The following is a 6000-nucleotide window of genomic DNA, read 5'->3' as shown; positions in this document are numbered from 1 at the left end:
CGGAAACAGCGGATAATGAGTTTTAATTACTGTCTTGATGGCGTGATAGTATCTTATAGTCCATCTGAGTTGACCAAAATGGTATTCTGTATACTGTTCACCTTTGCCCTCTCTAGAACTGTTGTATTTGGTATATACCGGTAGTCATCCCATTTGATATTCGTAATGGATCTGAGCTTGTGTTCGTGGAAGTGTACTAGTTTCTTGATGTCGCGATATAGTGTCCAGGTTTCACATCTGAAGTTTCGGTGTAAGAAACATCCGAAAACTACATGAGCAGCACATATTGTTCTCCACATTCTTCTTTCACGAGCAGTTGGTTGAGAGAGTACTTCCTGGATAGAGGAAGTGATCTACTTGTTCCAGGAACTGACTGTAAAGAGGTGCGTCTTTGCCCAAAGTGTGGGCAAATCGTGCATATGCCCCACTGAAACAGTTGACTGGCTCATCAACTGTATGAGCTGGAGAAGGACTTTCATCTGTGTGTTGCAGTTCAGTTACATGGGTGAACTCGTAAGCCTTTCTGATCGCAGTCGGGTTTCATTAAATGGTCCTCCATCAAATCTGTACTTACCTGTGTTGTTCGCAGATGAGACAAAGTGTGTTGGTGCAAGTACACAACTTTGTTTAAGCCTAGTGATCGGGAATTGTTAATATGATTCTTCTTTCTTGTACAAAACCTGTCCAAACATAGTATCATGGAGTGCTTGGATGAATCCACCAGAATGTTAAGGACAGCCAAACCACCCTAAAACCATCCGTATTGTTTCTCTGGGCACCATGTCAAAGGCCTTTTCCAGCTCATAGAACTTTCGTTGTTCTCTGCACTTCCCCTGTCGTCTGACACAGAGCATGTCAATAGTGCCTGTAGGGAGATGAATGGGGAACGCTGTAAGTACCTAAGGGTTAGTAATAGTAATATTTATTTACCACAATTCTGTACAGAAATATGGAGGGTCTAGAGAAAAAAAGTGAGCCCCTTTGTACATATAAAATGTTCCCTAGACTTACCTTATGATGAGATATTATTTACATAGTTTACTAAATACTTAAATAGTACTGTGCAAGATATACATATATATAATTCCCGACTACTCATTCATTCTATCGATAGTTAGCTAATCATTCATTCATTTGATCATTCCTGTGCTCGCATCCTGCCTTTCACTCTACCAATCATTCACTCATTCACCCACACACTCACAGACACACGAGGCAGTTCCATTAAATTACAATATTTTCTTTATATAGCCCTACATTTGAAATTTTGGAGGAAGCAAGTTCTTGACATCCCCTAACAGCGAGTTCCATAGCTTTGTGGAACGCCACCAAAACCCCTTCTAAAATGCAGAGGTACGGTACGGGTGAAACTCCTTCGCATCTCTGTGTTGAACGATAAACAAGCGATAGGCGTTGGAAGGGATCAATTTCTATGGAGGCAGAGAGAGATTTCCATAGAAAGATCAGGTCAGTTTGTTTGGCTACTGTCTCAATGAAAGGTAACCTTATTGGATGGAAGGGAGAGTGACGGTTAATTTTAGACTTTCGGCGCGGCGTTGTACTCTGCAGCTTACTCACGTTCTCCGTTGTTGTGGGATGCCATATATCAGTACGGGCCAAACCATGCAGAGGTAAGCTGACCTTATTGCTCGTGAACTGAACCCTTTTAAATTCCTATATAGGACCCCCAGGATTTTTGTTGCCTTGCACCTTGCCTCTTCACACTATATTCCACTCTAAATTTGCACAGATAGTTATGCCAAGTAGTTTGAGACTAGAGCACTGCGGAATGATATGTTTCTTTAACTATTCGTGACGGGATTTCTGGACCTACTCATTCGTATATATGTACACTTATTTACATTTATATCCAGGTTATTTACACCACCCCACATCGACAGATTCTCCATATCAGATTGTAGAGCAAGGGCCTCTTTCTTTTTCTTATACACCTGTACAGCACAGTAACGTCGGTATATTGGGCCATTTAAGATGAGACACAACCTGGGAGATCGAGAACAAACACAGTGAAGAGCAGAGGTCCGATTACAGAACCTTGTATTACTACAGATGTTACTGGACAGCCGGTGATCGAGCGCCTCCGTACACCACACTCTGGGTCTGCCCCTCCAGGAAGGATCTTATCCATGCTACTAAACTGCCTCCTATGCTGAGCTGCTGTTGTTTCAACAGAAACCGCTAATATAAATAATGATCTTCATTGGGGTAATATTAAAAAGGTTGTAAGGAAAGGTTACAGATTTTTGCACATGGTTATGAGGTTATTTAGGGGTTGTAGTAAAGATGTAAAGGAGAAAGCGTCTGGTAAGATCCTAATTAGAGTATGGCTCCAGTGTATAGAACCCACACCAGGACTACTTGATATGAGAATTGGAAAAGAGTCGAAGGGAAGCATCACGATTTGTTCTGGGTGATTTCCGACAATGGGGTAGTGTTACGAAAATGTTGGAAACTTTGGATTGGGAGGACTTGGGAGTAAGGAGAAGAAATGCTCGACTATGCGGTATGTTTCGAGCTGTCAGCTTAGATATGGCGTGGAATGAGATTAGTAGACAAATCAGCTTGAACGGAGCTTTTAAAAGTATTAAAAATAATATGAAGATAAAGTTGTATTTCAGGAGGACAAATTGGGGCAAATATTCACGTATAGGACGATATCCTCGGCGCTAGATGGGGGCTTCATTCATTCCATTCCAGACCCTGTCGAATGACTGGAATCAGGCTGTGGACTTTCATTCACGTATAGGACGAAGAGCAAGGGACTGGAATACATTATCAAAGGAAATGTTTGATACATTTCCCTTTGAAAACGTTTAAGAAAACGCTAGGTAAATAATTGATAAGGAATATGCCACACTGAGCTCGATAGCTGCAGTCACTTAAGTGCGGCCAGTATCCAGTATTCGGGAGATAGCGGGTTCGAACCCCACAGTCAGCAGTCCTGAAGATGGTTTTCCGTGGTTTCCCATTTTCACGCCAGGCAAATGCTGGGGCTGTACGTTAATTAAGGCCACAGCCGCTTCTTTCCCACTCCTGTCCCTTTCCTGTTCCATCGTCACCGTAAGACCTAAAAAGGAATCTGCCACTTGGGCGATGGCCCTAAATGCAGACCATTGATGATTAAGCTGCACTGCATTCAGAGTGCCAATGTAGGTTCTGCTGATGTGTATCTGTAAATTCTGAACTGGTGGAAATCTTGATTTTAAGCATCTGAATCTCGCAGCGATGTCCTGATGGCTAGGAAGAGCTGTATTCCGCGATTTTTTTTTTTTTGGTGCCCTCTTACGAGATTAAGGAGGACTTCTCGTGATTGAACGGCACGATGGAGTCCTGCCTCGTTGGTGAAGCGATCTGCTCATGGAGTCTTAAAATTCTGCAATTTAATGAGTAAAATAATTTGCACAATACACATTCCATTGGAATTATATCACTAGGTTATATGACTCATGTTATTCGCCGGAACATCAAGCAAGGTTGCGTGTTGCACAATGGTATGAAATGTGTAAAAAGCACTGGGTAGGAACGAGAGCAGTACATGACACCTGAGTCACACTGAACAAAATGGGAAAATTATCAGTTTGTTTCTCAACACAAGAGAAACCAGATTGCTAAAAAATGCCTGTTATTATTATTATTATTATTATTATTATTATTATTATTATTATTATTATTAATTAATTTATTTATTTCTTAATCGGTTTACCCCCCAGGGTTAGTTTCTCCTTCGGACTCAGCGAAGAATCCCACCTCTACCGCCTCAAGGGCAGTGTCCTTGGGCGTGAGACTTTGGGTCGGGTGATAAAACTGGGTAGGAGGACCAGTACCTCGTCCAGGCAGTCTCACCTGCTATGCTGAAAAGGGACCTTGTGGGGGATGGGAAGATTGGAAGGGATAGGCAAGGAAGAGGGAGGAAGCGTCCGTTGCCTTAAGTTAGGTACCATCCCGGCATTTGCCTGAAGGAGAAGGGGAAAACCACTGAAAGCCAATTCGAGGATGGCTGAGGAAGGAATTGAACCCCACTCTACTCAGTTGACCTCCCGAGGCTAAGTGGACCCCGTTCCAGCCCACGTGCCACTTTTCAAATTCTGGCTCAATTCTGGCTCAATTCACCCGAGCTATGAAAAGGGAAGCTAGCCACGTTCAGTCCATGAGAGTTGGGCTCCGTAGTGGAGCTATAGTTAGTGTTGGGCTCCGAGATGGAGTCAGAGTTTGTGCCGGATTCTGGGTCAGTGTGTTGGACTCCGTGGTGAAATCAGTGTGAGGGTCAGAGTGCTAGGGTTCGGTGACTGGGCTGAGGGCAACAATGGTTTTGGCTGTCACTAGGAGCTGTTGTTGTGATGTCGGAGAGACCAGTGAGTGGGTGGGCTGGAGACGACGGAACGGAAGACTGTACTGTGTGTTCGTGTATTTCTGTGGACTGAGGCTCGGCGCGAGTCAGCGAGAAAACCCGCTATCGCGAGTGTGAGGATAATTGGACCTATGGGTAATGTTCGGTGTTTCGAGTATCGTCCTGCTATTGAATACTGTTGAGGTGTTTAGTTGTTCACTGCATATAACTTGGTGAATTACTGGACTGTCTGTGGGGTCGAACCAACGAACAATCATCGCGTGTTGTGTAGCCCGTAGCCCTGTGTTCAGATCTAGCGGTCTACACACCGCTGCTTTATGAGGTGACTAGACGTGGGAAAGTGAAAGTAAGTCTCAGGTATAGCAACGGGCCGGACCGCCTACTGTGTCATAAGGAAGAGAGAGACTTGTAAATAGACAGCAATTAGTAAAGTAAACTCGTGTCCTCATCTCGAGGTTGTGCAGCTCTTTTCAGGCACATCCCCATTGGAGGTGAGCTGCATGTACCATTTCAATCACATACCAGTCCTCCTGCCATTCTTAAATTTCTGGCAGTACCGGGAATCGAACTCAGGCCCCCGAGGACGGCAGCTAATCACACTAACCGTTACGCTACAGAGGCGGACACAGCAATTAGTGAGTGTGGCCATTCATGATTAATTAAAATTGTGTGGGTATATATGTGTGTGTCATCCTGAAATAAATTTGAATAATGAAACAGACGGTGTTTTATTCGTAACAATACGTTCGTGTTCGAAAGTTTTTGTATCTCGGCCCCTCTGTGGGCTCACCAGTTTCTGCACAACTTTTTGAATCAGCCCGTGGAATGCCGTGGTGGTGTGAATGTGCACGAGTTATTTGTCAGCCTATATGCGGTGACCAATGAAAAGGCCGTAAAAGTTCGACTGTTAGGCAGTACCATATGGCTGATAAGACAAGCATGAGGTAGTTTTACAAAAAGTAATTATGATCGGTGTAAAACGGTAAATAAAAATGTAAACAGACTGTGGGATGGGTTTAAAGCATTTGTTGAGGAATGTGCAAACAGGTATGTACCTTTGAAGGTGGTAAGGAATGATAAAGACTCGCTATATTATAACACAGAAGTAGAGACTAAGGAGGAGGTGCAGTTTGGAAAGAAATGGATTTAATTGTGGAAGTAAGGAGAAATTGAAGAAACTTACTAGGAAATTCAATCTAGGGAAGAAGTCAGCTAAGGATAATATAATGGCAAGCATAATTCGCTGTCATACAAATTTTAGTGAAAAATGGAAGGGTACGTAGAGGTACCTTAAGGCAGAAACAGGTTCCAGGGAGGATATTCCAGGAATCATTAATGAACAAGGGGAGTGTGTATATAAGGATCTTCAGAAGGCAGAAATATTCAGTCAGCAGTATGTAATGATTGTTGGATACAAGGAAAATTCCCAGATAGAGGAGGTGACTAATACTAACGAAATATAGAAATTTACCTATGATAACAAAGACGTTTAAAATAAGATACAAAAGCTGAAAACTAGAAAAGCAGCGGGAATTGATAAGATTTCTGGGGATATACTAAAGGCAGTGGGTTGGGATGTAGTACTATATCTGAAGTACTTATTTGATTATTTGTTTGGTTGAAGGAGCTAT

This window comes from Anabrus simplex, chromosome 1 (genome assembly GCF_040414725.1).
Source record: "Anabrus simplex isolate iqAnaSimp1 chromosome 1, ASM4041472v1, whole genome shotgun sequence".
Taxonomy (NCBI): Eukaryota; Metazoa; Arthropoda; class Insecta; order Orthoptera; family Tettigoniidae; genus Anabrus; species Anabrus simplex.
Note: the sequence above shows the minus strand (reverse complement) of the source record.